The following is a 25671-nucleotide window of genomic DNA, read 5'->3' as shown; positions in this document are numbered from 1 at the left end:
ACAGCACTAACAAGGGATTTGGTCCCTGAACCCCTCAAATTAGAACTAGAACATCTGTCAGCTCTATCAGATCTAAAAAAGGCTATCCTGTCTTCCCCTGCCTCTAGGCATCTCAGATTACAACAAGCCATTTACTTTGTATGTACATGAGCGAAGAGGGGTAGCTTCAGGTGTTCTGACTCAGACTTTGGGACCTTCTCAGTGCCCAATTGCTTATTATTCTGCCCAACTGGACTCAGTAGCATCAGGAGCACTACCATGTCTTAGAGGAGTAGCTGCTACAGCCTTACTAGTGACAAAAACTGTTGATCTAGTATTGGGATGCCCATTAACAATCATGTGCCCACATGAGGTAGAAGCATTGTTGCTAAGACATAGAACACAGGCATTTTCTGATCAGCAAATTACAAGGTATGAAATAACCTTGTTAAACAATGAAAACCTTACCTTGAAGTGCTGTTCAACTCTTAACCCTGCCACCTTGCTTCCAGATTTACCAACTTCAGGAGAACCATTACAGAGTTGTGAAACACTAGTGTCCATGGCAGAAAAACCTTGAGATGATCTCTTGGACACTCCCTTAAACAACTCAGATCTGGTCTTATTTATTGATGGTTCTTCTTTTATGAGAGATAGCATATGCTACACTGGAGATGCTGTAGTCACAGAATTTGCCACTGAGTGGTCAGCTTTGCTGCCCTCTAATATTAGCGCTCAAGGGGCAGAACTCATAGCTCCCAAACATGCCTGTATAATTGCCATGGGTAAAAAGGCAACAATTTATACAGACTCTAGATATGCTTTTGGCATTTGTCACTCAGTCAGGATGCTATGGCTCCAGAGAGGATTTTTAACCTCAGCTGGAAAAATCCATAGCTAATGCAGAAATTATTAATGAAGTTCTTTCTGCTCTCAAACTGCCTGAATCCCTAGCTATAGTTCATTGCTCTGCCCATACAGGTGGATCTGACCCTGTCTCTAGGGGAAATTTCTGAGCAGATACTCCTGCAAAGCTAGCAGCCATAGTGTGATATGGAAATCACTTTAAAAGACTGATATATATTCATTTAAGGTCGCCAAGGAATTCAGCTATGTAATTCCTAAATGAAAACTCAAGTCAGCAGTCAACCTTTTATGGAGTTTTTAATTACAAACAGGAGGAGGAAAGGAATTAGAGAGAGAGAGAGAGAGAGAGAGAGAGAGAGAGAGAGAGAGAGAGAGAGAGAGAGAGAGAGAGAGAGAAAGGGGAGAGAAGGGAATAGGGCTTAAATACCCCCTCTGCTTAGTCTGGGCCAAAGGCCCAAGCCCTTAGATAGCTGAGGCAAAGAAAAGAGATTAGTCCCTATCACTCACGTGACCAAAATGGAGAAATAGTCTCAGGGCTTCCACCTCCAGCCTCCTTCAGAGAAAACCATCCTGAGTCCTCAGATCCCGCTATCTTTAAGGAAAAATCTAAGTTCCCTCCCCTCAGTTCTCATATCTACCAATCACTGTCGATCTTTCCCTTGTGCCAATGGTGGCTCTAGCTTAACCCAGGACTGCCCAGAGGTCTGTCCCCTTTGCACATGTCTGTTGAAGGTCATATTCTCAAATAATTAAATCTTGAGCTTTGCTGCAGCCCTTCCTAAATCCTGTTACCCTGAGTAGGGTGGAGATTGAAGTTTCCAAGACCTAATTCTGTCATTCCAAGTATCTCTATTGTATCAATTCTAAAATCAATCACTACTCAAAGAACTTCCTGTTCTATGTTCCCTTTCCATTGTTTAGCAAAAGGTTTCTGTCCTAAAGCAGTCTTTAGTAGGGAGGAGAAGGATCCTCCCATATCAAGGTGTTTCATATCCCAATAGAGTTCTTACTATCAGTAGATAATTTTTTCAAGTATGAAATTTCCCCCATTTGGGAAATTTCCAACATTCATAAGTCTAAGAAATTTTAAGGTTTACAATAGAAGGGCCTGGATTAATTTTAACATCAACAACCACTGATGATTTAAATTTATCACTTTCTTATAAAGAAAAGGAAGTGGAAAAATGGAAACAAAAATTCAAAGCAAAAAAGATTAATTACTTCCTAGCTGTATAATCTTGGGAAAGTTACTTAACCCCTATTGCACAGCCTTTACCATTCTTGCATAGTATTGTTTCTAAGGTGGAAGGTAAGGGTTTAAAAAGTTTCAAGTACTCTCACATCCTCTTTCTACTCTACCCCCATTAAGAAAGCAATTAAGTTAATACAGGCTATACATTTGTAGTCATATAAAATGTATTTCCATATTATTCATGTTATAAAAGAAAACAAATACTTCCTTCCCCTTATGATGCCAAAAAATGTAAAAAATATGGTTTGAGCTGCACTCAGAATCAATCAGTTCTTTCTCTGGAGTTGGACAGCATCATTCATCACGGATCCTTCAGAATTGCCTTAGACTATTGTATTGCTGAGAATTACTGTCATTCACAGTTTATCATTTTACAATATTATAGTTACTATGCACAATGTTCTCCTGCTTCTGTTTACTTAATTTTTTATCAGTTCATGTATCTCTTTCCAAACAGTTTGTGAGCTCTTCCACTTAGTTCAAACTTGTGTTGATTCAATCAAAAGGTGAACAAAGGAGAGTTAATCCTTCTTCACACTCTAGTGAGGTACTTAAATTAATGTTAACTCAGGATAGATAATAGAGTAAAGAATTCTCTTTCACAGTATTCAGTGTGAGATTTGGGGGGGGGGGAATACCTAGTTTCTGCCAAACTTTTTTCAAATTTTCCTGGTAGTTTTGCCAAATAATGCATTCTTGCCCCCAAGTTTGGATCTTTTGGTTTATGAAACACTTTATTGCCATTTTCATTTAGTATTGCATATTGTATACTTAATTCTACTGATCCAACACTATTTCTTATCCACTACCATATTGTTTTGATGATTGGCCCTTTATAATATAAATTGAGATCTGATATGAGTTTACCTCCTTTCACTTTTTTCATTAATTCACTTTAGATTCTTGACTTTTGTTGTTTCAAATGAATTTTGTTTTTAATTTTTCTAGCTCTAAATTTTTTTTGTAGTTTGATCATCAAGATACCAAATAAGTAAATTAATTTAGGTAGAATTATCATTTTTATTATATTGAATTGGCCTAATCAGGAGCAAACAATGTTTTTCCAATTATTTAGATATGATTTAATTTGCATGGAAAGCATTTTATAATTGGGTTCATATAGTTTCTGGATTTATGTTGGCAGCTATTTTACCAAATATTTTGTACTTTCTAGAGTTATTTTAAATGGAATTTTTCTTTCTGTCTCTTGTTGTAGGACTTCATTGGTAATATATAGAATACTCCAAGTCTAAATACTATGGCACTGTGATGGTTGCTTGGGCCTCAGTTTCAATAATTGTAAAGTCTGGGAAGTATTATCTGACACCCTGGTGTAGGACTTGTGTTGAAATCTTGGCTCTGAAATTCACTTTTTAACCTCTCTTGGATTCAAATTTCCTCAATGGTACATAGGATAAGGTTTATAATGTATCCTAGGTAGGTTCAAATGCCCCCTTTAGCCCTAAGTCCATATGCTTTTATGGATGCCAATCAGCTCATTAAATCCAAATATATGAAATAATTTAAAATTGCCTTATATGTAAAATGAAGAAGAAGAGGAAGAAGAGGGGAAGTGTAATAGCCCACATTTATGTAGTGCTTTAAGGCTGATGAAGTTCTTGTCAATCTCATTTGATTCTCACAACTCTGAGATATAGGCAATATTATTTTAATTTTTACAAATGAAGAAATTTTGATGCAAAATTTATCAATGTCATGCAGCCAAACTATATCAGATGCTGAATTTCAGTTCAGGTCTTCTTGACTTGAGATCCAACACTCTATCACACTATATAATTGTCCTAAAATTAATGTTTTTATTTCCATTCACCATCAACACTTTGTCTTCCTACTTTCCATGCTCAGCATGTTTTGTTGTGTTTTACATATGAGTTAGGTTGAAATACTCCTTTCCTGACTTAGCTTTAATAAATTTAATGAAAAAAATGAATTTCAATGGTTCATATGGCGGGAATAAGATATGGATACATCTTGAGGTTTTCAGATCACTTTTGCCTTGTATAAGACCATCAAACTAGCTGAAATAAAAAGTTGAATGTCTGGCTACTGAGAGGAAAGGGAATTTTCACAGAATCATTTGTGGGGAAGAGGCTTTTATTTCTCTCTTTTGCTGGAGGAGGAGTTTGCAAGTTTTGAAGGGTTAGGAAGATTTGGACTTCCATCTTCCTATCAAAATAACTAGTTACAAAACAGTTAATGGCAGTGTCTGCATTGGTAGCCAAGGACAGATTCAAAGCACCATAAAGAGACAAACAGAAAAACTGAACTATATTTTAGGCACTTGAGGACTGAAGAAATTATGCTATTTGAATTAAATATTGTTATATCACAATGGCTAAAGAGATGTTTTCAAAAAAAAACCAGGGTAGTATGAACTGATGCAGAATGATGCAAACAGAACCAGGAGAATCATTTATACAAGGATATCTCTCTGAGAAGTTGCCCCATCTGGGCTGTCCTCAATCTTCTTGATTAATGACAGTGCAAACTAACCCACTTAGCCCACTATATTGAGATAGTTCCAATCCACTGACTATGCTTGCTCTTCACATATCATCTAGCTATGCACCCAGATCATCTTGATTATCTGTCTTCTCTTGAGTATAATAGCATCCTGATTCTGTACTTACATTTCTTGCTTTTAGTGTGATGATCACCCAATAGTACCACTGATGTTTCATAGTGTGTCACATGTCTATTATATACATTAATTCAAAAAACGCCCTTTCCTAGCCATCACTCTCTAATATGTGTTGTTTCCCCCCTTTTGGGGCATTTTATAAATATTATCTCATATTGCTTTCCCAATGGATGATGCCTGGAATGTAATTGCTATTATAATCCCCATTTTATAGATGAGAAAACTGAGGCAGGCAGAAGTTAATTGACTTGACCATAATAACAAACTAATAAATATCTTAATCTGGATTTGAATTGAGGCCTTCCTGACTCCAGCTGTAGATGATGTCATGGTGAAAGGGATGCAGGAGATAAGGGAAGTGTTTGGTTAGGATGGATGGTTTTAAAGGATGGCATTTTTGTCTGGGCTTAAAATACATTTGTATATTTTCCCATAAAAGGATTAGACATCCTCACTGAACTACAGTGAGATAATCAATGCCATCTTGATATGATATGGAATGGATTAGCCACTACAGCTCAGGTATGAATTAAAAGAAAGTGATTGTAGGAGAAACTTCAGTTATGGAATAAATGAAAGTCTATTGTATAGACATAAACAAGAAAAGCTATCAGCCAGAATCCCCATGTCATTGAGAGTAGTTCATGCAATCACTGGATAGTTAACATAAACAGTGATGCTTCATCCCACATCCTATTTATTGGGGCGGCTATGAATCACAATAAGTTATATAAATCAAAGCAGTAAGGAATATATTTCAGTACTCAGAACTTCTACAAAGAACTGAATGACTCAAAGATTTCAACTGTAAGGGAGATGATTTTTTTGTATGTTAGAAATGTGACGAAATGAGATATAACTGCTTTTTCACGGAGGCTATAGTCTTCTTCTTCTTCTTCTTCTTTTTTTTTGATTTATAATTTTTTATTTGATCATTTCCAAGCATTATTCATTAAAGACAAAGATCATTTTCTTTTCCTCCCCCCCCATCCCCCTAGCCAATGCGTGATTCCACTGGGTGTCACATGTGTTCTTGATTCGAACCCATTGCCATGTTGTTAATATTTGCATTAGAATGTTCGTTTAGAGTCTCTCCTCTGTCATGTTCCCTCAATCGCTGTAGTCAGGCAGTTGCTTTTCCTCGGTGTTTCTACTCCCACAGTTTTTCCTCTGCTTATGGATAGTGTATTTCTCCTAGATCCCTGCAGATTGTTCAGGGACATTACACTGCCACTAATGGAGAAGTCCATTACATTCGATTATACCACAGTGTATTAGTCTCTGTACAATGTTCTCCTGATTCTGCTCCTCTCGCTCTGCATCACTTCCTGGAGGTCGTTCCAGTCTCCATGTAATTCCTACACTTGTTATTCCTTTTAGCACAATAGTATTCCATCACCAACATATACCACAATTTGTTCAGCCATTCCCCAATTGATGGGCATCCCCTCGTTTTCCAGTTTTTGGCTACCACAAAGAGCGCAGCTATGAATATTTTTGTACAAGTCTTTTTGTCCATTATCTCTTTGGGGTACAGACCCAGCAGTGCTATGGCTGGATCAAAGGGTAGACATTCTTTTGTCTCCCTTTGGGCATAGTTCCTAATTGCCCTCCAGAATGGTTGGATCAGTTCACAACTCCACCAGCAATGAATTAATGTCCCTACTTTGCCACATCCCCTCCAGCATTCATTACTTTCTTTTCCTATCATGTTAGCCAATCTGCTTGATGTGAGGTGATACGTCAGAGTTGTTTTGATTTGCATCTCTCTGATTATAAGAGATTTAGAACACTTCTTCATGTGTTTATTAATAGTTTTGATTTCTTCATCTAAGAACTGCCTATCCATGTCCCTTGCCCATTTATCAATTGGAGAATGGCTTGATTTTTTTGTACAACTGATTCAGCTCTTTATAAATTTGAGTAATTAAACCTTTGTCAGAGGTTTCTATGAAGATTTTTTCCCAATTTGTTGTTTCCCTTCTGATTTTAGTTACATTGGTTTTGTTTGTACAAAAGCTTTTTAATTTGATGTAGTCAAACCTATTTATTTTATATTTTGTGATTCTGTCTATGTCTTGCTTGGTTTTAAAGTTTTTCCCCTCCCAAAGGTCTGACATGTATACTATTCTGTGTTTACCTAATTTACTTATGGTTTCCTACTTTATGTTTAAGTCATTCACCCATTTTGAATTTATCTTGGTGTAGGGTGTGAGGTATGGATCTATTCCTAATCTCTCCCATACTGTCTTCCAATTTTCCCAGCAGTTTCTATCGAATAGTGGATTTTTGTCCCAAAAGCTGGGATCTTTGTGTTTATTGTATACTGTCTTGCTGAGGTCACTTGCCCCCAATCTATTCCACTGATCTTCCTTTCTGTCTCTTTGTCAGTACCAAATTGTTTTGATGACTGCTGCTTTGTAATATAGTTAAAGGTCTGGGACTGCAAGGCCCCCATCATATGTGTTTTTTTTTTCCAATATTTCTCTGGATATCCTTGATCTTTTGTTATTCCAAATGAATTTTGTTATGGTTTTTTCTAAATCAGTAAAGAAATATTTTGGGAGTTCAATGAGTATGGCACTAAATAGATAAATAAGTTTGGGTAGGATGGTCATTTTTATTATATTGGCTCATCCTATCCATGAGCAGTTAATGTTTTTCCAATTGCTCAAGTCTAGTTTTAGTTGTGTGGCGAGTGTTTTGTAGTTGTGTTCATATAGTTCCTGTGTTTCTCTTGGGAGATAGATTCCTAGGTATTTTATTTTGTCTAAGGTGATTTTGAATGGGATTTCTCTTTCTAGTTTTTGCTGCTGAGCTGTGTTAGAGATATATAGAAAAGCTGATGACTTTTGTGGGTTTATTTTGTATCCTGCAACTTTGCTAAAGTTGTTGATTATTTCAATTAGCTTTTTGGATGAATCTCTAGGATTCTTTAAGTAGACCATCATGTCATCTGCAAAGAGTGATAACTTGGTCTCCTCCTTGCCTATTTTGATGCCTTCAATTTCTTTTTCTTCTCTAGTTGCTACTGCTAGTGTTTCTAGTACAATGTCAAATAGTAGAGGTGATAATGGGCATCCTTGTTTCACTCCTGATCTTATTGGGAATGCATCTAGTTTATCCCCATTGCAGATGATATTAGCTGATAGTTTTAGATATATACTGTTTATTATTTTTAGGAACGACCCTTCTATTCCTATACTTTGCAGTGTTTTTAATAGGAATGGGTGTTGTATTTTATCAAAGGCTTTTTCTGCATCTATTGAAATAATCATGTGGTTCTTGTTGGTTTGCTTGTTGATGTGGTCAATTATGTGGATGGTTTTCCTAATATTGGACCAGCCCTGCATCCCTGGTATAAATCCTACTTGGTCATGGTGGATGACCCTTCTGATCACTTGCTGGAGTCTTTTTGCTAGTATCCTATTTAAGATTTTTGCATCTATATTCATTAGGGAGATTGGTCTATAGTTTTCTTTCTCTGTTTTTGACCTGCCTGGTTTTGGAATCAGTACCATGTTTGTGTCATAAAAGGAGTTTGGTAGAACTCCCTCTTTGCTTATTATGTCAAATAGTTTGTATAGTATTGGGATTAACTGTGCTCTGAATGTTTGATAGAATTCACTGGTGAATCCATCAGGCCCTGGGGATTTTTTCTTAGGAAGTTCTTTGATGGTTTGCTGGATTTCATTTTATGATATGGGATTATTTAAGAATTCTATTTCTTCTTCTGTTTGTCTAGGCAGTTTGTATTTTTGTATATATTCATCCATATCACCTAAATTGGTATATTTTATTGCCATATAATTGGGCAAAGTAATTTTTAATGATTGCCTTAATTTCCTCTTCATCGGAGGTGCTGTCCCCCTTTTCATCTTTGATGCTGTTAATTTGCTTTTCTTCCTTCCTTTTTTAAATTTGATTGACCAGTACTTTGTCTATTTTGTTTGTTTTTTCAAAGTACCAGCTTTTTGTCTTATTTATTAAATCAATAGTTCTATCACTTTCGATTTTATTAATTTCTCCCTTAATTTTTAGGATTTCTAGTTTGGTTTTCTGCTGGGGTTTTTTAATTTGATCGCTTTTGAGTTTTTTTATTTGCATTTCCAATTGATTGATCTCTGCTCTCCCGAGTTTGTTAATATATGCACTCGGGGATATGAATTTACCTCTAATTACTGCTTTGGCTGCATCCCAAAAGGTTTGAAAGGATGTCTCGCCATTGTCATTTTCCTCGATGAAATTATTAATTGTTTCTATGATTTCTTCTCTAACTAAATGATTTTGGAGTATCATATTGTTTAATTTCCAATTGGTTTTTGATTTGGTTTTCCATGTACCATTACTGATCATTATTTTTATTGCCTTGTGATCTGAGAAGGCTACATTCATTATTTCTGCTTTTCTGCATTTGTGTGCTATGTTTCTGTGACCTAATGTATGGTCAATTTTTGTGAATGTGCCATGCTGAGAAGAAGGTGTATTCCTTTTTATCCCTATTTATTTTTCTCCATATGTCTATTAATTCTAATTTTTCTAAGATTTCATTCACTTCTTTTATCTCTTTCTTATTTATTTTTTGATTTGATTTATCTAAATTTGATAATGGTTGGTTTAAGTTTCCTACTAATATGGTTTTACTGTTTATTTCTTCCTTCAATTCTCCTAGTTTCTCCATTAGAAATTTGGGTGCTATATTATTTGGTGCATACATGTTGATTAGTGATATTTCCTCATTATCTAAAGTCCCTTTTAACAAAATATAATTATCTTCCCTATCCCTTTTGATCAGGTCTATTTTTGCTTTGGCTTTATCAGATATCATGATTACCACTCCTGCCTTCTTTCTGTCAGTTGAGGCCCAGAAGCTCTTACTCCATCTTTAATTCTGACCTTGTGGGTGTCAACCCACCTCATGTGTGTTTCTTGAAGACAGCATATGGTAGGGTTTTGGATTCTATTCCATTCTGCTATTTGTCTACATTTTATGGGTGAGTTCATCCCATTCATGTTCAAAGTTATGACTGTCATTTGTGGACTCTCTGGCATCTTGATATCCTTTCCTGGTTCTAACCTTTTCTTCTTCGGCTCTACCTTTTAGTCCAGTGATTTACTTTAAATTGATCCCCCTTGTCCCCTCTGTTGATATGTTTCCCTTTTTAGTCCCTCCCTTTTTGTTCCCTCCCCTCCCCCTCTCTTTCCCTCCCCTTTTGTTTTCCCTCTCCCCCTCCCCTCCTTGGTTTTCCCTTCTCCCTATCCTTGTTGGGTAAGATAGAATTCAAGATCCCAATGGATCTGGATGTTTTCCCCTCTCAGAGTTGATTTCCCTGAGAGTAAGGTTTAAGTAAAAACTCTCTTCCTCTCCTTATTATAGGAGTTTTCTTCCCCTCCCCTTGCCATGTGAATCTTTGTGTGAGAAAGATTATTCTATTTGGTCTTTCTTTTCCCCCTGTTTACACATTACATTTCCCCCACATGTTAGTATACATAGATTGATATAAATGTAGTCCTTATAGAAGAGAGTTTGAGTAAAAGAAGAAGATAATATTTTTCTCCTTTTCCCTTTCCTTAATATTTACCTTTTCAGGTATTCCTTGCTCTTTGATTTTCGGTATCAAACTTTCCACAGAGCTCTGGTCTTTTCTTTGCAAAAAGATGGAAATCTTCTATTTTGTTGAATGCTCATACTTTCCCTTGGAAGTATATAGTCAGTTTTGTTGGCTAACTGATTCTTGGTTGAAGGCCCAGCTCTCTTGCCTTTATGAAGATCATGTTCCATGCCTTATGATCATTCAGAGTAGAACTTGCAGGGTCTTGTGTGATCCTGATTGGCATTCCTTTATATCTAAATTGTCTTTTTCTGGCTTCTTGTAGGATTTTTTCTTTTGTTTGAGAGCTTTGGAATTTGGCAATTACATTCCTGGGAGTTGTCTTTTGGGGGTTTAGAGTAGAGGGTGTTCTGTGAGCTCTGTCAGTGGCTGTATTGCCCCCTTGTTCTAGAATCTCTGGGCAATTTTCTTTGATTATATCTTGTATTACGTTGTCGAATTTACTGTTTATTTCTGGCTTTTCTGGAAGTCCAATTATTCTTAGATTATCTCTTCTCCCTCTATTTTACAGATCTGTCACCTTGTCAGTGAGATATTTTATGTTCTCTTCTAATTTCTTGGTCTTTTGGCTTTGCTTTATTATCTCTTGCTTTAAGGCCTGGTTTTCCTTTTCAGTTTGGTCAAACTGGTTTTGTAGATGCGTGAATTTCTTTTGCATTATTTCCCACTTTTCCTCCCAGAAGGCTTCCATCTTTTTGACAATTTCTGATTCAAATTCTTCATGGGTTTGTGGAGAGTTTCCATTTCCTTTGGAACGTTTTGGAGCATTTTCTTGTGTTTCCTCTTCTATCTCCTCTGTATTTTGTATTTTTGCTCAATAAAATGTGTCCAAAGTCACCCCCTTCTTCTTTTTTTTTAATTTTGGGGCTTTTGTGCTTCTGTGGAGTTTGCCATCTCTATCTGAATGGGGAGGACTAGCTTTTCTTATCTCTGTCTGGTGTTCAGAGGTTTTAGACCTAGGCAGATTGTCCGTTCTATGCAGTTGTTGTTCTGTCTTCCCAGGGAAGCCAGGAATTGCTGGTGTTTCCCTGTTACTGCCATCCTCGGTCCCCTCCCGATGTTTCTCTGTTGCCTTACTTCCACACTCTAAGCCTGACTTGGCCCTTGTTTCTGTGCCTTAGTGGGCCAGAAGCGCCAGCACTCTGAGGGGGGAGGGGCCGCAGCTTCCTGGAGCTCTGAAGGCTCCTGATAAGATTGGCTTTCCCTGGGTTGAACTGAGTATGCCTTGAGGCAAGGACCTTCTGTGAGACTGGGATGGAAGGATCCAGCCAGGGGGTTACAAGCACCCCCGTCTCTCTCTGTTTCCCTGCTGTCTGGGTGCCCCTGCGACTGGGTCAGGTAGTTTTCAGGAAGCGGCCTTCAGAATAGCCGACTCCCAAGGCCCTTTTGCCAGCCCTCCAGCCCTGAGGGTTACTGTTGTTTCAGAGGACCCTGCTCTCTGAGGGGGAGGGGCCGTGGCTTCTGGGAGCTCTGAGGGCTCCTGATAAGATTAGCTTTCCCTGGGTTGAACTGAGTATGCCTTGAGGCAGGGACTTTCTGTGAGACTCGGATGGAAGGATCCAGCCCCCTCTCTCTCTGTTTCCCTGCTGTCTGCGTGCCCCCTCGACTGGGTAAGGTTGTTTTCAGGAAGAGGCCTTTAGAATAGCCGGCCATGAGGCTCTGAGGTTGCCTCTGCTGCCTCGGACTCGGCACTCTGGGTTGGGGGGGATGGGTCCTGGGACCTTCCTTCTGCCTATCCCTTAGATCCGCGTGATCTAGGGTTCTGGCTTTTGGGGTGCAGTACCTTTTGATCCAGGTCCAGGAGGAGGGTTCCCCTGGTCTATCCTGTTGTTCAGCTTGAATTTCGGTGTCTTAGGAGCACTCGGTTTGCGATCAGTAAGGAAGGGTTTCCGAGGTCTGAACTTTCGCTGCTTCTATGCCACCATCTTGACCGGAAGTTCGTGTATAGTCTTCTTTAAAATACTCACAGGAAGTGGTATAGACTCTTTATCTGAACTGGTGACTTCTCACTGTTGCAAGATGAAATAATCTCTGACAATTCCAAATTTAAAAATGAATATTCAAAAATAAGTATTTAAAAATAAGTAAGCATTGTTTTATTTTTAGATATGGTTTGCATGACTTCATATGTGTAATAGGCATATTACTTGCTTTCTCAATGTGTTGGATAGGGGCAGGAGGGAGGGACAATTTGGAACTCAAAATTAAAAAATAAATGCAATGAAATCATCTCTTGCTGGCATTTTACAGTTAGAGATGAGTCACAAGTAATATATGTTTTTCTTATTTCTGGTAGGAAAGCAGAAAAGCACAGCTAAAGACATATAGTATGAGTCTATTACATAGAGGAAAAAACAAAATTCATAATAGGATTTAGGCATATCAAAACAGGATACTAATAAAATTCATCCAACTACTGGACAGAATCCTTGGTCTAAGTGACCACTGACTCACTGACTCACAACTCTGTGGATAATAACAACAAATGGTATTAGGGAAGGGGGAGATGATTGATTGGGTCAAGAACATCATAGATAGTCCTAGGACACTTGGACTTGGGGATTTAAAAGGGAACAGACTTCTGGCTGGGAGATCAGATATGGGCATGGTCAGAGACTAGAGAGTGGGTTAACCAGTGCTATGTTAACAAATGTTTAATAACCTGATTTCTAGGGGAAAATGCAGCCACAACAGACTTTCTAATTTAATCTGCATTATTAACATTATCTCCATAATTTTTCTAAGACCTTGACAATCAACAAAGTATTAAATCAGACTCTGCTTTGTAGGATCTGTTGATTTCTAAGGTATAGATGTTTGTGCTATACATTTAACAACCATGTTCCCAGTTACAACTGTCTCTACCATAAACCTCATTACATCCCCAGGACAGGAAAATATTTTATTCAAATAGTCCTCCTCCAGGAAATTGGCCAGAGTTGAAAGTAATCAAGTGGTGAAGACCTCTAGACTCAGTCTCTCAGAGAGAAGAGTTCCACCTCAGTTCCTAGACCCATTATTCTGGGAAGAAGAGCTGGAATATATTCTTGAGAAGGATTGAGTGGCAAAGATTGGATCGAACATATAATCCTATAGTTAGCACTGGTCTCTTAGAAATGAAGAGTTGGAGGACCTGGTTTTGGGCTTATCTCCTATATCATCAGTTTCTCATGGCCACAATAGGCTATGCATTCTTCAAGGACTTGAGAACTAGGAAGGATTTTCTTTTTTTAAAAGAACCTGCCCCAGCAGGATAACATGATTATAAGATTGGAACATTTCTCCCTAGATCTCCAGTTTTGAATGAGAATAGAGATGCCTGTTGCCTAGGTATATATGTAGAGTAAGACTTGGGGGGTAGTGAAGAAAGAGAAAATTCTGCTGATGTGTCTCTGGAATCTAGAGATGCACTATCTTCTATTCTCAACTTAACTTAAAGGAAGTATTTGACTTACTATTTGAACTGTTGGAGAACACAAGGATGAGAAGATTGCATTGCATCAAAAGTATTTCTGGACTGGACCATTTGACCGAACATCTAAAATCCAGGTATTATTTGTTGCACATTGCCCAGAAATTGTCTTTAAAATAATAGTTGTAAAAAATAAGTAGAATACACAAGTAAAACAGACCACTTGGTAAATGTTTTTGTCCATCTGTAGACAAATATATCTACCCATTGTGTTAGATTTATCCAAGGCAAAGAGAAGTTGATTTGGGACTTCAAATAAAATGAATTCTAGCACACTTTTATTGAATTCCAAAATAGTGATTTTATTCCAGTAGTGATTAAGCTTTTTTTATTTAAAAATAAGAAAACACCAAACTTTATTAAAGGAAGTGATGTGCTAAAATAATTAAATTTTTCCTTTAAAACATTTCATTGAGTTTTGAATGAGACTGTAGGCAGCTAGATGGAGAGTCAGGCCTGGAGATGAGAGGTCCTGGGTGAAAATATGACATCAGACACTTTCCTAGATGTGTGATCCTGAGCAAGTCACTTAACCTCTATTGTCTAACCCTTACTACTCTTTTGTTTTGAAACCAATATACAGTACTGATTCTAGAATGGAAGGCAAGGTTTTAAAAAAGAAAGTCCTACAGAGGGAGATAGGGCTATCAAGTTCAGATGGCTTTGTTCATGATCAATTTCCCATGGTGACTAATAAAGATGGTAGAAACCAGCAGCTATTTAAGACTGGTCATGCACAAAGCTGTCATTCTAAATACTGCTGGTCATGCGTGGCCATAGGAGGAAGATACTAAGGATGGCAAAGCTGAATCCCAATAGTTTTGGGAAGTCTTTTCTTAATTCACACAGACCTGAGTCTCAGGAAGATTCTTTCCCATGATGCCTGAGACCTCTTATTCTGCTCCATGTACTCAGCCAGTTTCTCCCCAATTTTTCTGAGCCTGACCTCCTGGCTGGCCCACTGGAGCTCTCCCTCTAAGCTGTACACCTCATTGGTGTAGTGCATGCCCCTATTCTTCTGTATCACCCTCGTTACCATGCCCATCAGCTCCTTCATTTGCTCTTTCTGCTCCTTCCCTGTGGCTGGGTTGTTAAAGACACAGACCCTAACTCCACTTTGTGCAACCAGCTCTTTCAGGGCCTTGCTTTCTGTGAACTGGATGTAATCCTACAGGGAGCCACTGCCAAGATCTTCCTTGCAGGTGAAGATGATGATCGTGTGCTTCATGACATTATTCCCAAAGATCTCCTTCACTCTCTTCATGGCATCCTGGTCCTCCTTAGTGTATCAACCCAGCTGGATCACAAGGAACAGTGGCCAGGGGGCACATGGGACCCAGGGGAGGAGAGGCAATAACATTGAGTGATTTCTTAAAGATTTAGACCTTCAGTAAACACACTCTGGGCTGAAAATATTAGCAGTATCAATGATTTCAATTATTTCTCTACCCAAGCTCTGGCTCTTCTTTGTGGCAGAACCTGGTCATTGGCATTCCCCCAAGCTTGGACACAAAGACATTCTTTCCAAGGATTCTGTTTCCAGTTGCACTTTTCCTAGTTCCTGTTTTTCCCACCAGGATTAAGCTCAACCCGGGCTCTTGTAGGGGCTGACTCTCCTCTCCTGAGTCTGCAGAAAGAAACATTATTAGGAACTCAAATCTATTCTTTCAAGATGATCTGGATTCTCTCTGGGGTTCAGTTTCTCAAACTGCCAAGAAAACCTCCAATTTTACAGTAGAACACTCATTGTGAGAGCTATCCCTCAGAATTAACTCCTCTACCCCATTCTCAGTGTCCTTAACCAGAGATCTAGTATTGCCATTACCATTAAGTCTTGTCTTCTTCAGCAAAACTTCATGATGTGGCCCTAGTCTAAACTTTTAGTTTTAACACTAACATCCTGTATGACATTGATTATTAAATCCCTTTCCTTCTTTGAGCTTTGGTTTCCTTACATGACAAATTAATTTACCACCCCTAACTTATCTCTTGGGTCTCCTCAGGGTCTTAGATTCCTTGAGTCCATGGATCATTAACTTCATTACAAACTTACATTTAATAGGATTTTCCTCTAGTCAATAAAAAGTCATACTACATGACAGAGGCAGCTGAGTGACATAATATGCTCTTTGCGGAATTAGGAAGACCCTAGTTAGAATCCCATCTCAGGGACTGAATATGTCTATGGCCAGTGGCCAGTCCCTTAAAAGATCACAATCTCAGGAGGTTCATCACTTGTCAAAAGGGGGACAATAATAGCAACTCTATTTTAAGACTGTCATGAAGATCAAATGAGAATGTGGGTAGTGTTTTGCAAACCTTAAAAGGTTACCTTGCTAGTTACTGCTAATACTAGTTTATATAGTGATAACATTACTAATCTTGAATAACTCAAATATCTGTGCTAAAGGAGAGAATGCTCAAGAGAACTCCTCTTCCTCTAACAAGTAGGAGTTGTTTCTGACATCTGTGTGGGGGAAGAGATCAACCCAGCCTCGAATGTTCCTGCCACCTAAAATTCTAGCAAAAAGTGTACATTTGTGCCCTTTCAAAAACATTCCTTACCAGAAGGATTTTCTTCATTTTCTGCCACTTTTCTTCCTCTCATGTTTACCTGGAACAGTCATGGAGACAATGAGATTTTAATAAATAGTAGAATATTTAAATGGAGTCATTATGAATATGGACAGAGTAGGTGCAGATTAGAGACAGTATTGCTGGCAATCAACTATGGTATTTTATAAACTGAGGAAATGATGTGTAATAGGAAGTAGACAGAAATTGGAGTTAGGAAACCTTTTCTCTTGTTCTAAAAGAACTTGAACAAATTAATTTTTCCACCTAAAACTCAGTTTTCTCATCTATAACTTGGACTAAATATCCTCTAGAATCCTTCTAGCTCAGTGAGCCTTTGTTCTATCAATGGGTACCTAAAGTTCAAATACAATGTTAAATTCTCCTGGATAAGAACGATCATTTTTTAAAATAAAACTTCTCATTATGGCTAACCCACTAATGAATTCTAATGAATTATACCTTATTAAATGGAGATGGATGTTTGAATACTAGAGCCAGTACTTATTAGCTATGTGACACAAGGCCCCTTTTTTGGGGCCTCTAAAGCCCTGTCTGGTTCGGACCAGGCTGGAGTAATTATCTACTCTCTTTCAATTTCTCTTACCTTTGCTCTTTCTCCTTTTGTAAATCAACTAACATAAAAAGTCATCCTGACTTGAGTAATATATTTTTGGCATCCACATTTTTATATATTTAGTCTAACCATTAATTTCAACCCTTACAGTGCATAATGGGTTGACTTGCCCAGGGTCACACAGTTAGGAAGTGTCCAGGGCCTGGTTTGAATGAAAGACCAATTGTCTCCAAGCCTAACTCTCAATCCACTGAGCCACCTAGCTGCCCCCAGGAATGCTGTCTCTCTTTTTTCTTTTTTGACAATTTGAGTATAGTAACTATACTGAAAAGTATATTTGGGTATATGGCTCTTGTGAACAATAAATTACAAAAGATAAATTTAAGTAAAATCAATGCTGTTAGTCCTTATTAATTCAGGTTACTCTCTTTGCTTGCATTTATATTTATATTTCTACATTTAAAATTATATACACACAATTCTGTTTTTATTATTGAAGAGAAAAAAACACCAGCCAGAATTTTCCTGGTATAACTCCTTCAACTGAACAAACCATTGTAATCAAGGAAGAATGGCAAAAAGCAAAGTAAAATCTGAAATGTAATGAAAATGGATCCAAGAAGAAGCAGATAGAACAGTCATGAGCCAGCGGTGGATGGGAATTCCATGGAATTCAAAAGAAGATTCAAAGGAGAAAACACTTTTGGCCAGAACTAGGTCTGGTCACTCTCTCTCACGTGCTTCTCACTCTCTCACCAGAGACTGTGACAAGAGCCAGGGAGGGAGAACTGCCTTTCCAATACCTTTCTATCTTGACTGAGCAAAAGAAGTTCTTGCCCACTGAAGACCTCAGCTGATTTAAACTCACTTTCCCTTAGGGGAAAATCAAACTCTTTCTCTGAAGTGACTTTGTGACAAAAAGCCTTCAACAGTTGATAGGGAAAAAGTCATTAGGGGTTTCCCATCTCTTCCCTCTACCCTTCTTTCAAAGAAACAACGTAGCCATTAATTATATAGAACATTGTTTCTAAGTTTATAATAATAAGGGAAGATTTCAAAGAAAAAGAAGTTTGGAGGGGTTGACTCAGTTTGGTCAAGTCCAGACTCCATTAAGATTGACCAGCTTAGTGGAGGAAGGAGGAAGTGGCCACACATTAATCAGACCCCTCCAGCAGCTAGTTTCCTGTTCCTAGCATTTTAAAACCCCTCTCTCTGTCTAACCCACCACTACACCATCAATGAGCTTCACAAGAAAAAATCCCCATGGCCAGATGGATTCACTAGTGAATTCTTCTAAACATTTATAATCTATTTCAAGTTACTTGCCTCCTCCAGAAGGGGGGAGGAAAGGATGGGAAGAACTAGAATTCAAAATTTTAAAAGATTGTTCAAAATTTTGTTTACCTGAAATTGAGAACAAATAAATTTAAGAAAGAAAGAAAGCTGTTATTAGACTATTAAATATTGGATTCGGGGAAAATTCTACCCAGTGAAGTAGTATTGATCAAATTTCTTTCATGGAAATATTCTTTTGCCATGCTATGGAGAGGAAGACTGAGAAATAAAACTACTCCATTGTCATAATGGAGCTTTAAAATCTCATCTTCATCTGTTTGGGACATGTAGAAAACAAAAAACAAATTGACTTTGAGTCATCTCTACTGGCCTATGCATTCTATGTTTCTGTGGAGACTACGATTTTTACTCACTGGAGTATGAGGAACTGAGGAAAATGAAACTTATTGAGCTGGCAGATTTATTTCAACTGGATTTGAACTTGAATAGTAGTGACATACCTCATCCTAATTGGGCATGATCTCCCCCTCTGAACTCTTGTATTTTTTTAACTGTGCAACTCACAAAATCCTTATTCATTTATTTTAAATTGTAGTTATTTATGTGTCATATTCCCACTACTACATTCTAAACTCCTGGAGGACAGGGACCATACCTTTGTGCCGCAGTCTCTGACTTCCACACTCTTCCATAGAATCTAATATAGTTTCTTGCTCAAAAACTATAGTCATTAAAGCTTTATAAATAGCAAGCAATTTGACATGGATTTTAAAGTGAGGCAAAATTATCCTAGACTGAAGAAAGGAGACTGGGAACCAGTAGTTCCCTACTAATACTCTAAGGGTGATGGAGGACTCCAGGGTCTCCCCATGAAATGCCCTCTAAAAACTTTTTTTTCATCAGAGTATCTCCCAAATCTCATCAAGGAGATACAGGAACATGCAGAAGAAATTTCCAATAATAGGGCCTTCTGAAATATCTGAGACCTGTAGCCACAAAAATGTGGGTTTCAAGACTGTGAATTGCCAAAACTGTAAAGATAATTTTTAGTGTCTTGATTTAAATAAAAAATAAGTGGTCACCATGGGAAAAATTCCCAAATATGAAAATACCCAAGTCAGCTGGATTTTATGGAGGTTTTAATTAATACAAATGAAGGAATTAAGGAAAGGGAGAGCAAGAGAGAGAGAGAGAGTAAATAGTATGAAGGGCCTAGGCCAAATGGCCTAGGCCTGAGCCTTAAGAGAGACTAGTCATTCTTTAATCACTCACCACAAGATCGTCTTAAAGCAAAACTCCAGTCCTTCACTGAAATCCTCAACTTCTGAACTGAGTTCAGAGAGCCAGCTCCTCCAACTAATTCCAAACTCCAACTAAGTTCAGAGAGCCAGCTCCTCCAAATTAACTCCAAACTCCCCCTAAGTTCAGAGAGCCAGCTCTTTTTAAAGAGAAATTTCTCTTATGTCACCTCCCCTAAATTTTCACATCTAACAATCACAGTAGACATTTTCCTGAGGACTATCCATTCTTAGTTCACATCTTCTTTTGTTATCACCTTCTCTGATTAGATTATATCTTCTGAGTATTTCACATCTCTTTGCTAAGCTTGCCCTTTGTAAGTTGCTTGATCTTTTTAGTGATTAATTTAACCTTTATAGGTACTTAGTACCCTTTTGTGTTAGATCTAAAAATAGACCTAGCTTAAGGTTCTAGCTTCACTATAAGTATGAATTGGGGACTTGTCATTGTTCAGTAAGGAATTTTACAACTTTATCTTCCCCTAAGGCACTGTCTGAGCAGGGTGGAGTAATTTTAAAATTCTCAATAAATTCCTGACCAAGTACCTATATTGTTACAATAGGGGAATTTGCTTAACCAAATCATCTAAGGTATAGTCTGAGGAATTTTAAGACTCACAATCCCCCTGATGATCATTGGGAGACCAGTCTCTCCATTGATCATTTAACATCATCATCTTGTAGTCCTAAAAGCACTTCAAACTACAGATGTATACAATATTCAATTTTCTAAGAAGAAACTACAGTGGTTAGGAAGGAATAGAAAAGAAAGTAAGCAAAACCAATGTTTTGCTAGGCGCATTGACAGAAAGCCAAATTAGGGGCAGTCCCCTTGGCATAAAAGTGTGCATTTACAATAAATGTTCAATCAAACTTCAGTTCAATCAACCACACCCAAAGTTCATTCTTGATCTTCTTGATGTAGTGTGGGTTTTCTGGCATCTTTCTGCAACAGTTCATTCTCTGGATATTCTCCGGATTTAGGAGTTATCAAGCTTCTTCCTTGAAGATCTTTCTCAAACAAAAAAACAAAAATCTTGGATTTTTATTAAAATTCAGACCTAACATATCATGTTTTGATAATAGTTAAAAACTTAAAAATTTCTTTCTTTTCAACAATGTTGTGAGGTACATGGTATAGGAATCATTACCTCCAATAGACACATGAGAAAACTGAGTCTCTAAAAGTTGTTCATGGCTATGCATTAGGATTTAAAACTATTATAGGTATACCAAATTCAAATTCAGGTCTCTTTCTACTGAACTTCTTTACCTACTATATTAAAAAAATACTTTATACTTTGCAAGATGGTTGTTACCTATTAGCTAGTTTCCATGTCATCATTGATCAAGCTGATACCAATTAACCATTGATAGGCTCTGGACCCCTCTTCTTCTTGTTCTCTTTTTTGAGTGAGCCCAAGGAAGAGGCTTAGGACAGGAATCTAAAGAGGTAAAACGTCCTCTACTTTTCCAGACCTGTTGGAATAGCAGTTGACACTGACAAGTCACAATGTCTTGTTTACCAGTTCATAAGCTGCTCATAATGGCAATGTCATAGTAAAGGAGAAAGCTGCTTAAGGGAAAGGAGCAAGAAATGATCTGCCAGATAGGTCTTGTGATTGTAACAGTGGATTAACCAACAAGATCCCTACCCCTATGAGCATGTATGGTATACTCAGTCTAATGAAATCAGAGTATGCATTAAAAGGTATTCTATTAATGTTTCTAATTCATAGGCTGTGTCTTTTTGATTGGTTATTTTACCAGAACACGGCATGGTGACATGTTCCCATGGTGACAATTTGGTCTCTTTTCTTCTTTTCTTCCTTGTATTCCTTTCAAAGGATAAACTGCTATAGGCTTCTAGGCAGTGAGGAGCCTTGGATCCTTTCCTACTAGGTACCTAGATGATACTTTCTTTTTTATGTTTTTGTTTTGTTTTAAACCCTTACCTTCCATTTTGGAACCAATACTGTGTATTGGTTTCAAGGCAGAAGAGTAGTAAGGGCTAGGCAATGGGGGTCAAGTGATTTGCCCAGGGTCACACAGCTAGGAAGTGTCTGAGGCCAGATTTGAACCCAGGATCTCCCATCTCTGGGCCTGACTCTCAATCCACTGAGCCACCCAGTTACCCCCTAGATGATACTTTCAAGTACATGGCCTTACTGAGGGGTGAGGGGAATTGGAGAGAGAGAAAAGAATGGACTGAGATAGTGTAGACTTTGAAAGATTGGAAGAACACCAGAGATCCCAGAACTGGAGTTCATGCCAAGGGGAACTGGTCAAAGCCTTGAGGAATGACCCAAATGATCCAGCCCAGAATTAGATAAAAGTCTGTGTGGTATTTAGAAGGCAAGAATACAATTGGCTCTTTCAGCTATATTTCATTCAGAAGAGAACATAGGAGGACAAATACGTTGCAATAGCCACTTAAAGTTTTAGCCAACTCTTTCCAGGGACCATGGTGGTACAGAGAAGAGCATGCCCTCAGGGTTGTGGGGATAGGTTTTAGTACTTTACTTCATGTTGTAACTTCACAATAAACTATCCCTTTGTAAAAACCAGTTGATGTTACTTGGTTAAATGATATGGGGGGCACTAATCAGTGGTATAGGGAAGATGTTAACAGTAATTGTAAGACTGAAACTAGGGAAAATGCCCTGGAAAGGAGGTGCCTCAAATGAAGAGCATTTTAAAGACATTCCTAACCACTCACAGGTAGTCACTCTTAGAGCCTTGAAGGGGGGGAGGTTTAGATAACTAGCTTCTCACTAGGGGAATTGGCTTGTCTTATTGTCCCCCATGCCTGAAATACTCTTTTTCTCCATCTTTGCCTGCTGGTTTCCCTAGTATCCTTTAAATCTCACTAAAATCCCATCATCTACAAGAAGCTCTTCCCAAACCCTGTTAATTCTAGTGCCTTCCTTCTTTTGAGTGTTTATTTATCCTGTATAGAGTTTGTTTGTATATATTTGTTTGTTTCTTATCTCCCCTATTAGATTGTAAGCTCTTTAAGAGTAAGGGCTATCTTTGGCCCCTTTTGGTATCCTCAATAATTAGCACAATACCTAGCAAATAACAGGAACTTCATAAATGTTGGGCAGACTAAAAGGGAATGTTATGTGGAGGACCCACTAGAGCCACAGAAATGGCCATATAATTCTCATAAAGTGTAATGTCTATCAATAATGGGGAGATAGCAATAACTTTGCTTGAAATTTTATTGAGATTGGCAGGTCCTGAAGGCTATTACTACATGAACAAAAGGAACTGCAACTTGCAAATAACAAATACAGAAAAGCGTGATGGTTTACAAGGAATCTTAAAAAAAGAAAGAAGACTCAAAAATAAGAATGTATTAATATTTCTTCATCATTGTTCCATAGAGAAAGGGTGCTAGAATGGGAAAAGTGCTGAATTTGAAATCAAGGCACCTGAATTCAACCAAGATATATTTACTTACTAGTTTTATGACCCTGAGCAAATAACTTAAACTTACTTTTCAATCTATAAAATGAGATAGTTCAAGTTGATGATCTCTAATGTCAACTTCAGCTCTAAATTCTATAATTTTAAGATTCTAATAACTAATATTAATCACTGGACAGAAATATCCATAGAGCAAAAAAAAGAAATTCCTATAGCAATCAAAGAGGAAAATATTCCTAGTGAACATTTTACTGCTGTTTGTAGTAACACAGAAGTAGAAAGATTCCTATTAATTGGGGAATAGCTAAAAAAATTGTGGTACATGAATATAAAGGAATATTACTGTGCTATAATAAACAATGATAATGAATCCATAGTGGCATGAAAATATATAAGCTGAAGCAAATCGCAAATGAGCAGTAACAGGGAAACAATGTATATAATAACTACATAAAAATAAACGGGAATAACAGTTACCATGAAGCAATCAACACTGAATGATAGGAAATAACAAATAGCAAGTTTGACTTAATAAAAGAGAAAAGAGAGGTCATGATTCACAGGTGTGCAAAACAAGAGATAACAAGAATTTTTCCAATGTGTCAATTGGTTTTAAGGAATTTTCTTTTCTTTTTCTTCCTCTTTTCCTTTTTTAAAAAAGTATTTGCTGTAAGGGTTACTCTCTGGTAGGAGAAAAGAGAAAGGCTGGGCATGAGGAAATCTAGGTGAAGAGGTGGAAAGAGTGAAAATGTAAAAATGTAAGAAGGTAGATAGCTGTTTAGCCTACCACCCTAAGTGCTGCTCCGGTGGCTGGCTCAGCCCTGACAGGGTTCAATAATCTTTAACCAGAGTTCCACCAACACAACCTCTTCCAAAGCCATGGCAGGAATCTCTGGAATCAATCTCTCCAAAAGCCAGGAAAGGAAGGACAGCTACTCATCCAGCAAGCCAATGCAGGATCCAGGAAAAGAGTCTCCTCCTTTAGTCCATCTCACAGAGACAGAGTGCCCAAAGACAAACTTCCAAAGAAAAAGTCCGAAGGAGAAGTCTCTTGTATAAGAAGTTCAGGAATTTTTATAGTCCTTTTCCCATGTCACTTTCTGTTCCTTCCCTACTTTAAGGGAACCAATCACAGTCTTCCAATTTGCCTAGCATTGCCCAATGGGAGGGGGGCAGTAGCCTTTGGAGGTGTGAGCTTACTCTAGTAAGTGACTTGTGAACTCTCTTACTTAGTGTTAAGTAGGGGTGCTTTGAGTTCTTGATTTGTTCAGCTAAAAATAGGCAAGGGAAGAGTTAATTCTATCTTCACAAATCCCCCCTGTGATTCTTTGGGAGACTAGTCTCCCCAATGAATCATATAACATAACCGGCTTATACCTCTAAAGATCTTCTAGCTAAAGGTGCACACAATATTGCACTTTCTAAGAAGTTGGAGGTAAGAGGGAAATAAGAGAGAGAGAGAGTAAAACCACCTGTTTGCTAGGCACATTGACAAAAAGTCAATTAGGGGGCAGTCCCCTTTGACATAAGAATTTACATTCAGAATAAATGTCATTTAACCCCCTTCAGTTCAATCAATTACATCCCAAAGTTCATTCTGGATCTCCTGATGCAGTGTAGGTTTCTTTATGACACTTTCTCCAAACAGTTTACTTTCTTGATTTGAGGTGTTAGCAAGCTTCTTTTCCTGAAATTTCTCTCAAAAATTTTTTTAAATCTTGTATTTTATGAAAATTAGAGTCATAATATATAATCTTTGTGCTATATTGTTGTAGTCTCTTATCAGTTTATTTAGAATTTTTGCATCCTTATTAATTAATGCAATTGGTTTATACTATTCTTTCTCTGTTTTTGCTCTTCCTTATTTAAGTATTAACATCATATTTGTCTCATAAAAGGAATTTGATAGGACTCCTTCCTTGCCTACCATTTAAAATAATTTGTTTAATGTTGGAATTAATTAATCTCTAAATATTTGATAGAATTCACTTATAAATCCACCAGGTCTTGATGCTTTATTTTTAGGAAGTTCATTTACACCCTGTTCAATTTCTTTTTAAAAATAGGCAAATTTAAATATTTTTTTCCTTCTCTCATAGACCAGGCAATTTATATTTTTGTAAGTATTGTGAAGGGTCAAAATTTTGGTAGGAGTTTGAACAAAGATCAGGAGAGCAGTTTGAGTCATGCAAAATACTTAGTTTATTTTTAGGAAAGTTTGGAAAGGAAATAGGAGGAAAGTGAGAGTAATCTCCTAATATCTTATAACTATATCTAAGATTCCAATACTAACTAAAATTTTATTAAAAATCTTAAATCGATCTACCTTTAAGGGCAGTTTCTTCTGCCAGGGCCAAGCCCAGAGGTAGCTTCTCTACACTGACTATCTGATAATTTATTCACTATCTAACTACCTATCTACCCAAGCTTATCAATAAGCATTAATCTTTATAGGCTGCTAAGGCCTTAAATCTGTTTTCTCTATCTCCAACTGTCAGTTAGTAAAAACTGCCAGTCCCAGAGAAAGTGAGACAGACCACTCTCCCCAGGGAACCCAGAGACAAAAGCCCCTTCTAACTGTCACTTTCTCCTATGTTTCCACTTTGCCTCCTAGGTAATAGAATCTTCAGCACTAACCCCAGAAGAGTCT

The 25671-nt window shown here is 37.6% G+C and overlaps 1 long non-coding RNA gene across 1 annotated transcript; it reads right to left on the bottom strand.

Annotated features, from left to right (window-relative positions):
- Positions 1-15259: 15259 nt before the first annotated feature.
- Positions 15260-21065, bottom strand: LOC100017720 (uncharacterized). The gene is made up of 3 exons (XR_008911922.1): positions 20909-21065; positions 16410-16458; positions 15260-15471 (listed from the first exon to the last, which is right to left on the bottom strand). It is a non-coding gene; the product is annotated as an uncharacterized LOC100017720 (long non-coding RNA).
- Positions 21066-25671: the final 4606 nt, after the last annotated feature.

This window comes from Monodelphis domestica, chromosome 5 (assembly GCF_027887165.1).
Source record: "Monodelphis domestica isolate mMonDom1 chromosome 5, mMonDom1.pri, whole genome shotgun sequence".
NCBI lineage: Eukaryota > Metazoa > Chordata > Mammalia > Didelphimorphia > Didelphidae > Monodelphis > Monodelphis domestica.
The sequence above is the reverse complement of the archived record's forward strand: the minus strand, read 5'-3'. Positions and strand labels throughout refer to the sequence as shown.